This window comes from Ambystoma mexicanum, chromosome 1p, assembly GCF_040938575.1.
Source record: "Ambystoma mexicanum isolate Mex_15411 chromosome 1p, UKY_AmexF1_1, whole genome shotgun sequence".
Classification (NCBI taxonomy): domain Eukaryota; kingdom Metazoa; phylum Chordata; class Amphibia; order Caudata; family Ambystomatidae; genus Ambystoma; species Ambystoma mexicanum.
Genome location: NC_090921.1, coordinates 6284002 through 6292820, shown reverse-complemented (window position 1 = coordinate 6292820; position 8819 = coordinate 6284002). Strand labels below are relative to the sequence as shown.

General features: G+C 49.9%; 1 non-coding gene across 1 annotated transcript; it reads right to left on the bottom strand.

Moving 5' to 3' along the window:
• Positions 1-6821: 6821 nt before the first annotated feature.
• TRNAC-GCA (transfer RNA cysteine (anticodon GCA)) lies at positions 6822-6893 on the bottom strand. The gene has a single exon. It is a non-coding gene; the product is annotated as a tRNA-Cys (tRNA).
• Between the last annotated feature and the right edge of the window lie 1926 nt (positions 6894-8819).

The window sequence follows — 8819 nt, the reverse complement described above, 5'->3', positions numbered from 1 at the left end:
AGATGACAGAGGTGGGCCTCTGCTTTTTCTTAACCATTGTTTGTGCATGAAGTCAGCACAGGAGGTTGTGCAAGAAAGGGCAGCAGCACGAGTATGAGAGTGACCAGAGAGATGCTTTCCCTCCTGATGGTTTTGCACTCTACTGACCAGGGAGAGGGGGCTTTGGTTGTTTGTTTATTCAATTTGTAGAGCGCACCTGACCCGAAGGTAGCAGGGCGCAGCAAGGAAATGCAAAGCTTACAAAGTTACAGAATGGTAAACAGTATACATTGACAAATGAGATACACAAAGTTAGAGCTCAGAATGTGTCGTTACAACATTTTAGCCAAATTATTTACATTGGGTTGTCCATAGTAAAGGGTAGAGAAGGGGAAAGAGGCAAGAGGTGCTATATAGGTCTATTAGGAAATGTGAGCGTAAGGAGACACGCGCTATGGGGCACTCAATATAAGGTGGGGAACAGCAGCTGTATTACTTTCTTTTCCTTCCACCATGTCCCGCTTCCTTTCCCAGTCCCTTCTCCCCCTACCCACTGGTTTGGTTTGTCCCTCTGTGATGTCACTTCCCCCCGGGGCCCCTGTCCCATAAAGGCGCAACAGAAGGCAAATGTGTTATGTTGGTTGGCGGTATAGTGCCATTACCTCCACGTCCCGCTTCCTTGTCTCAGTACTTACCTTTGAGAGGATCTCCCTCTGCCCAGAGCCCTTTCTAAGCTCTTCTTTGTTGGCTCTGCCCCTTCTCTGGAGGTATAACCGGCCCTTATGCAGGAGACCTCAGTTTTTCTTCGTACCACCTGGAACATGATGAGCTTCCTGGCCATGCACAGCACAAAGGGTTAAGGTTGGTAGCCCTTTGTTACAAAGTTGCCGGTCGTGCAGATATGAATACCTCCGCCCCCAAGTACCACACAGGCGATTATATGAACACTGCCTATGCAATCCTTGAGGCCACAGGTGTGGTAGTTCGTCGAGTCTGGAGTCAGGAACTGCCGGAAGGACCCTTTGAGCGCTGTAAGGCAAGGAGGGATTAGTACAAGGCGAAATGCAATTTTACAGAGTATCTAGGAATAGAAACTAAACGTTCTTACCTATGTGTACTGTATGTGTACTGTAGGACCACCCGGAAAGGAAGGAGAGTGATTGGACCTGAGCTCGGGTTCGGATAGGTTTCCACAACCTCTGGTATGATGATGGTAAGCACTGGAGTTTGAAGTGCTTGATCAGGCGAACGCCTAGTGAGAGGTCATAGGCCCAGGTTCCAAAAATCGTGGTTCGTGGAGAAAATCCGTTAATCAGGCCGTGGTCGAGTAAACCAAGAGTTCCAGAGCTAATCAAGGCAAGTTCAGGGTTCAGAGAAAGCAATCCTTTAGGCAGACCGCTGTCGAGTGACCAAAAGTTCCTGGTAAATTCGAAGCGTAGCAATGTCCAAGAGAAAGACCAGCTGTGAAGCAAGGTTTCGGTGTTTCTGAATGCATTTAAACCATTGGAGAAAATCACGTGATGCTCAACAAGGAAACGTTGAGGCGTGGGGGTCGTCACGTGATACCGATTGCGTTTGGTCTCCTCACGTGACGATCAGGTCCACACGAGCAACGGTGATTGCGGCCAAATGGGAACCTCCAATTACATTGCCAACGGAGAGAAGGGCGATAGACACCAAGCCTGCCATGGACCCCCCTGACATGACGAGTGCAATGGTGCCGCCTTGTCTGCGCACCCAGAGGTAAGCATCGGGGGCTACGTAATGTGGGTGTGTCGAAACGTGAGTCTGTGGGAAACATAGGAGTTCGTAAGGTAGAGGACGTGGAAGATGTAACAGAGTCCCCCCTCAAAGGCCCATGACCTTGTGGGCAGGAGGGATGGTCCTTATGGAAGCGCGCAACAAGAAGCGGGGCCTGGACGCCCCGAGATGGAACCCAAGAGCGCTCCTCCGGACCGTAGCCCAACCAGTCCACGAGGTATTGGAGCCGACCTCTGTGCAGACGGGAACCCAAAATGGCACTGACCTCAAAGACATCGGGTGTGGAGACTGAAACAGGAGCAGGTGGAGTATGGACCCGGGTAGGGGCAAGGTATGGTTTAAGGAGGGAAGTATGAAAAACCGGGTGTATACGCCAAGCAGATGGAATAGCAAGGCGCAAGGCTACAGGGTTCAGGACTTTAGCAATTCTGTAGGGGCCGACAAAGCGGGGCAGAAGTTTGCGACAGCCAGGGATGTGTACATGGCGAGTTGACAACCAAACACGGTCCCCTACATGATACACAGGTGCTACTGCTCGTTTCCTGTCTGCCTTCTTCTTCATAGCTGTCTGTGCCTCACGGAGATGGATCATGGTTTGGGCATGAACCTCAGTTAGATCGCGGGCACAAGCAGTAGCAGCAGGGGTGGCAGAAGGAAAGTCCGGAAGTAGAAGGGTGCGTGGGTGTTGGCCATACATGGAATAGAAAGGAGAAAAGCCGGTGGCCGAGTGCCATGCATTATTGTAGGCAAATTCAGCGAGATGGAGCAGATCGAACCAGGAGTCTTGATACTGAAGGGTCAGGCAGCGCAAAAACTGTTCCAGAGCCTGATTCACCCTTTCCGTCTGTCCATTACTTTCCGGGTGATAGGCCGAGGAGAAGCGGGCATCAATACCCAGGAGCTTGGTCAGAGAACGCCAAAAACAGGACGTGAATTGTGCTCCACGGTCTGATATGATGACTTGTGGGAGGCCGAAAAGACAAAAGACAGACCTAAAAAACAAACGGGCCAAGGTCGGGGCTGATGGCACGCCAGTGCAGGGAATGAAACGGGCCATTTTAGTATAAGAATCAACGATGACCCAGATGGTATCATACCCCTGTCTGCGGGGTAAGTCTGTGATAAGGTCCATAGAGACCGTGTGCCATGGTTTGGGGGGAATGGGTAGAGGTTGGAGCAAACCCAAAGGACGTCCCCTGCGTGATTTACATTGGGCACAGATCGTACAGGTGTTTACATAGTTCGCTACATCCCTTCCCATTGACGGCCACCAACACCAACGTCGTAATAACTCCAAGGTACGTTGTTGCCCTGGATGTCCATTGATGGCAGCATCATGAGACCAGGCAAGTGCCTGATTGCATACATCGCTAGTGGGGAGGAATAAGTTCCCTTGAATGAATGGCAGTCCCTCCTGAAGTGTAATGTCCCATTCAGTGAGTATGTGCCGGTGTTGGCAGGTCCAATCTTTAATCGTGGTAAGCATGGTTGGGGTCGGTGTACATAGGCAGATGACATGGCCCTTTCCCAATAATGTGTCCGGAAATGTGGAAAGCAATACTCCCCCAGGAGAACGTGAAAGTGCATCCGCTTTACCATGAGCGAATGCTGGCCTATGCTTTACCACAAAATCGAATGCGGCGAAGAATAAATGCCAACGCACCTGCCTACTGTTCACACATTTCAGAGAGGCAAGATCCTGCAGGTTTTTATGATCTGTGTACACCACCGTTTGATGCTTTGCCCCCATTAGATGGTGACGCCAGGTTTGAAGTGCATCCTTAATGGCTAACAGTTCCTTTTCTGTTACGGTATAATGGGACTCGGCTGTCGAGAATTTCCGTGAATGATAAGCTATAGGATGCAAAAGCCCAGTAGCAGAACAAGGTTGAGAAAGTATGGCACCTAACGTGAAAGAGGAGGCATCCGCCTCTACAACAAACGGAATCTCCGGGTAAGGGTGTTGTAGCACAGGGGCAGAAACAAACCTGGACTTGAGTGCCTCTAAGGCCCCTTGGTGGTCAGGTGTCCAGATGAAGGGGACATGAGGGCTGGTGAGGGCGGTCAGGGGAGAAACGATGGCAGAAAAGCCGGCGATGAATCGCCTGTAAAAGTTGGCAAAGCCGAGAAACGATTGGAGTTGTTTGAGTTTGACGGGGGTAGGCCACTCCATGATTGCACGCACTTTTGTCTGATTCATGGTCAACCCACCGGGTGTAATGTGAAAACCCAGGAACTCTACTTCTTGAGAATGAAACAAACACTTTTCGGGTTTGGCGAACAAGGCGTTTCTTTTGAGGCGAGAGAGGACTTCTCTTACATGCCCGATATGGTCATCCAGAGAGGATGAGAAGATCAAGATATCATCTAAATAGACCACCACGAATACATCAAGAATGTCAGATAATACATCATTGATGAAGCGTTGGAATGTGGCAGGAGCGTTACAGAGCCCAAAGGGCATCACGGTGTACTCAAACAACCCCTGTCGAGAACAAAAGGCCGTTTTCCACTCGTCCCCACGCCGCATGCGGATCAGATTGTACGCCCCTCTCAAGTCCAAACTTGGTAAAGATAGAAGCGGCCGTTAACTTATCTAACAGCGTAGAAATGAGTGGAATAGGATACCTGTTTTTGATGGTGATGGCATTCAACCGTCTATAGTCCACGCACGGGCGTAGATCACCTTCCTTCTTTGGCACAAAGAAAAAGGGGCTAGCTGCTGGGGAACAGGAGGGACAGATATGACCTAGACGCAGAGCCTGCTGTATGTAATCCTTCAGGGCTTGTTCCTCGGAAGGTGACAACGAGTAGATCCTCCCCTTTGGTATGGGGGCATCTGGAATGAGATCAATAGGACAATTGTAGGCCCTATGCGGGGGCAAACCCTCCGTGGATGCCTTATCGAAAACCATGTGGAAATCTTGGTATTCAACAGGGATGCTAACCGAGATGGCCCCTACGGTATGTAATGTGGTAGCCTCTGCTGTGTCATCAGTGAGTCGGGAGGAGGCCATGGCGCCAAGAATTGTGGCAGGAGAAACAAGGGAGTCTGGTTCTATCAGGCAAAAATGTTGACATAACTCTGACTCAAACGATACATGTCCTGTTCCCCAATTGATCAAAGGGTTATGTCGCCTCAACCAGGGGATACCTACAACGATACCGAACTGCGGTGTAGTGATGAGATCGAATGACAGGGTCTCTTTATGTGTGCCTTGTATTACCACCTCAAGAGGGGCCGTTTGATGTCTGATCGGGCCAGAAGTCAGGGACGTGCCATTGACTGCTTGTATGGGCTCAGGATGCTCCTTTTTGATTAAGTTAAGACTATGGGCTAAAGCGATGTCCATGAAGCAGCCAGTGGCCCCTGAATCGATCACAGGATAGACAGTGTGTGTGATCTCCCTGGTTGGTTTTAATAAGGCCTGCACTACTATGGGTCTGATTGGACCAAAGGCGGGTTCAGTGGGGGTCAATGAAGGGCTCGCTGGTGCCCCCTCTCTCATGGGCGAGCCTTCTGAAAAAACGGAGTCTTGTTTCTGGGACGTCGAGGGCATTCTTTCACATAGTGCCCGTTGAGTCCGCAATAAAAGCAGGTGTTATCTGTCCTCCGACGTTCCCTTTCAGTCGGTGTTATTGGACTGCGGATCCCGCCTATTTGCATGGGTTCGGGACTGGTAGATGGAGGTGCCGGGGAAGAGTAACTAGCAAATGTCGCTTCTGCCTTCTGCTCGGATCTGCGGGCGTCTAACTGCAGTGTGAGATCAACTAGATCCGAAAAAACAGAAGTCAGAGCAGGAACCACCGACAGAGCATCTTTCATGGCATTGGACAAGCCCCGGTAGAAAACGATCACCTTTTTTTCCTCTGGCCAGGAAGTTTCTGCGGCCAATTGGTTAAAACGGGTGATATATTCTATCAATGTTTGCCTACCCTGTGTGAGATCAAGTAATTCCAGGTCCCGTGCCTGGGCCTTGTAATGGGTATTGAATACCTTTGCCATTTCTGCGACCAGCAGATCGAAATCGTATAAGGCAGGGTGATCGTTTTCCAACAATGGATTTGCCCAAGTGGCAGCTACCCCGGACAAATGAGACAGAAGGAAAGCGGCCTTAGTGACAGAGTCGGGAAAAGCTTGAGGTTTGCATAAGAAATGTAATTTACACTGATTTATGAAGGTGCGATATTTCCGGGGTTCACCCTGGAAGCGTTCTGGAGCAGCAAGAGGGGGAGTCAACGGGAGCAACACTGGAGTTGGAACGGGGGCTGAAGTCGTGGCAGGCTGGGCTGGAGAGGCAGGACCGGGTTCGTCATCATCACCGGGCAAGGGAAAACGTGTACTCTGGAGGGCATCAAGGCGGTGGTGAATGGCAGTCGTGGCAGTGGCCATGTCGGTCCTAAGGGCCTCTAGGGCCTGCATTAACGCGGTCACAGGGTCCCCGGCGGAGGGATTCATAGTCTGAACGAACCGGGAAGGCTTCACAGTCTGTTACAAAGTTGCCGGTCGTGCAGATATGAATATCTCCATCCCCTAGTACCACACAGGCGATTATATGTGCTACAAGTGTCGCCTCCCCCCTACCGCCGCGTCCTACCAGTGAGTTGGGAAAGTAGGAACACCTGTGCTTTCAGTTTCCAAATGTATAGCTTAAACGAGACTGTGGGCACTGACGCTACTCTTTTAAGGCATGCATATGAATGGCACTGCTGGTAGTGCAGTGCTCACGATCAGAGAACCACATCTGAGACTGGATTCTTTGTAATTTGAGTGATGAGTCCTAAAGAAGAAATCTGCATAGGTAGCACAGCAGGTTAAGTGACCTTTGCAGCGATGTTATGTGTTAAGAGCTCCGTGTAAATACTGACTTCAGAGCTAAAAACAAAAACATGGATGTGATGTGTTCTTCTTTCGAGTTTTCAACCGTAGAGATATTTCAATTTAGAAAATTTAAGAAAGTATTTTAAAGTTCCACATTTCAGAGCAGCGACTGTTCACGGATGTCAGCTTTGCACAGAAAAGAAAGGCAATTCTTAATGAACTGAGAAAGTAAGTTTTAGAATAATAAATGATAAAAAGAAGGGGACACCCGGATTTGAACCGGGGACCTCTTGATCTGCAGTCAAATGCTCTACCACTGAGCTATATCCCCAGATGACAAAGCTGGGCCTCTGCTTTTTCTTAACCATCGTTTGTGCATGAAGTCAGCACAGGAGGTTGTGCAAGAAAGGGCAGCAGCACGAGTATGAGAGTGACCAGAGAGATGCTTTCCCTCCTGATGGTTTTGCACTCTACTGACCAGGGAGAGGGGGCTTTGGTTGTTTGTTTATTCAATTTGTAGAGCGCACCTGACCCGAAGGTAGCAGGGCGCAGCAAGGAAATGCAAAGCTTACAAAGTTACAGAATGGTAAACAGTATACATTGACAAATGAGATACACAAAGTTAGAGCTCAGAATGTGTCGTTACAACATTTTAGCCAAATTATTTACATTGGGTTGTCCATAGTAAAGGGTAGAGAAGGGGAAAGAGGCAAGAGGTGCTATATAGGTCTATTAGGAAATGTGAGCGTAAGGAGACACGCGCTATGGGGCACTCAATATAAGGTGGGGAACAGCAGCTGTATTACTTTCTTTTCCTTCCACCATGTCCCGCTTCCTTTCCCAGTCCCTTCTCCCCCTACCCACTGGTTTGGTTTGTCCCTCTGTGATGTCACTTCCCCCCGGGGCCCCTGTCCCATAAAGGCGCAACAGAAGGCAAATGTGTTATGTTGGTTGGCGGTATAGTGCCATTACCTCCACGTCCCGCTTCCTTGTCTCAGTACTTACCTTTGAGAGGATCTCCCTCTGCCCAGAGCCCTTTCTAAGCTCTTCTTTGTTGGCTCTGCCCCTTCTCTGGAGGTATAACCGGCCCTTATGCAGGAGGCCTCAGTTTTTCTTCGTACCACCTGGAACATGATGAGCTTCCTGGCCATGCACAGCACAAAGGGTTAAGGTTGGTAGCCCTTTGTTACAAAGTTGCCGGTCGTGCAGATATGAATACCTCCGCCCCCAAGTACCACACAGGCGATTATATGAACACTGCCTGTGCAATCCTTGAGGCCACAGGTGTGGTAGTTCGTCGAGTCTGGAGTCAGGAACTGCCGGAAGGACCCTTTGAGCGCTGTAAGGCAAGGAGGGATTAGTACAAGGCGAAATGCAATTTTACAGAGTATCTAGGAATAGAAACTAAACGTTCTTACCTATGTGTACTGTATGTGTACTGTAGGACCACCCGGAAAGGAAGGAGAGTGATTGGACCTGAGCTCGGGTTCGGATAGGTTTCCACAACCTCTGGTATGATGATGGTAAGCACTGGAGTTTGAAGTGCTTGATCAGGCGAACGCCTAGTGAGAGGTCATAGGCCCAGGTTCCAAAAATCGTGGTTCGTGGAGAAAATCCGTTAATCAGGCCGTGGTCGAGTAAACCAAGAGTTCCAGAGCTAATCAAGGCAAGTTCAGGGTTCAGAGAAAGCAATCCTTTAGGCAGACCGCTGTCGAGTGACCAAAAGTTCCTGGTAAATTCGAAGCGTAGCAATGTCCAAGAGAAAGACCAGCTGTGAAGCAAGGTTTCGGTGTTTCTGAATGCATTTAAACCATTGGAGAAAATCACGTGATGCTCAACAAGGAAACGTTGAGGCGTGGGGGTCGTCACGTGATACCGATTGCGTTTGGTCTCCTCACGTGACGATCAGGTCCACACGAGCAACGGTGATTGCGGCCAAATGGGAACCTCCAATTACATTGCCAACGGAGAGAAGGGCGATAGACACCAAGCCTGCCATGGACCCCCCTGACATGACGAGTGCAATGGTGCCGCCTTGTCTGCGCACCCCAGAGGTAAGCATCGGGGGCTACGTAATGTGGGTGTGTCGAAACGTGAGTCTGTGGGAAACATAGGAGTTCGTAAGGTAGAGGACGTGGAAGATGTAACAGAGTCCCCCCTCAAAGGCCCATGACCTTGTGGGCAGGAGGGATGGTCCTTATGGAAGCGCGCAACAAGAAGCGGGGCCTGGACGCCCCGAGATGGAACCCAAGAGCGC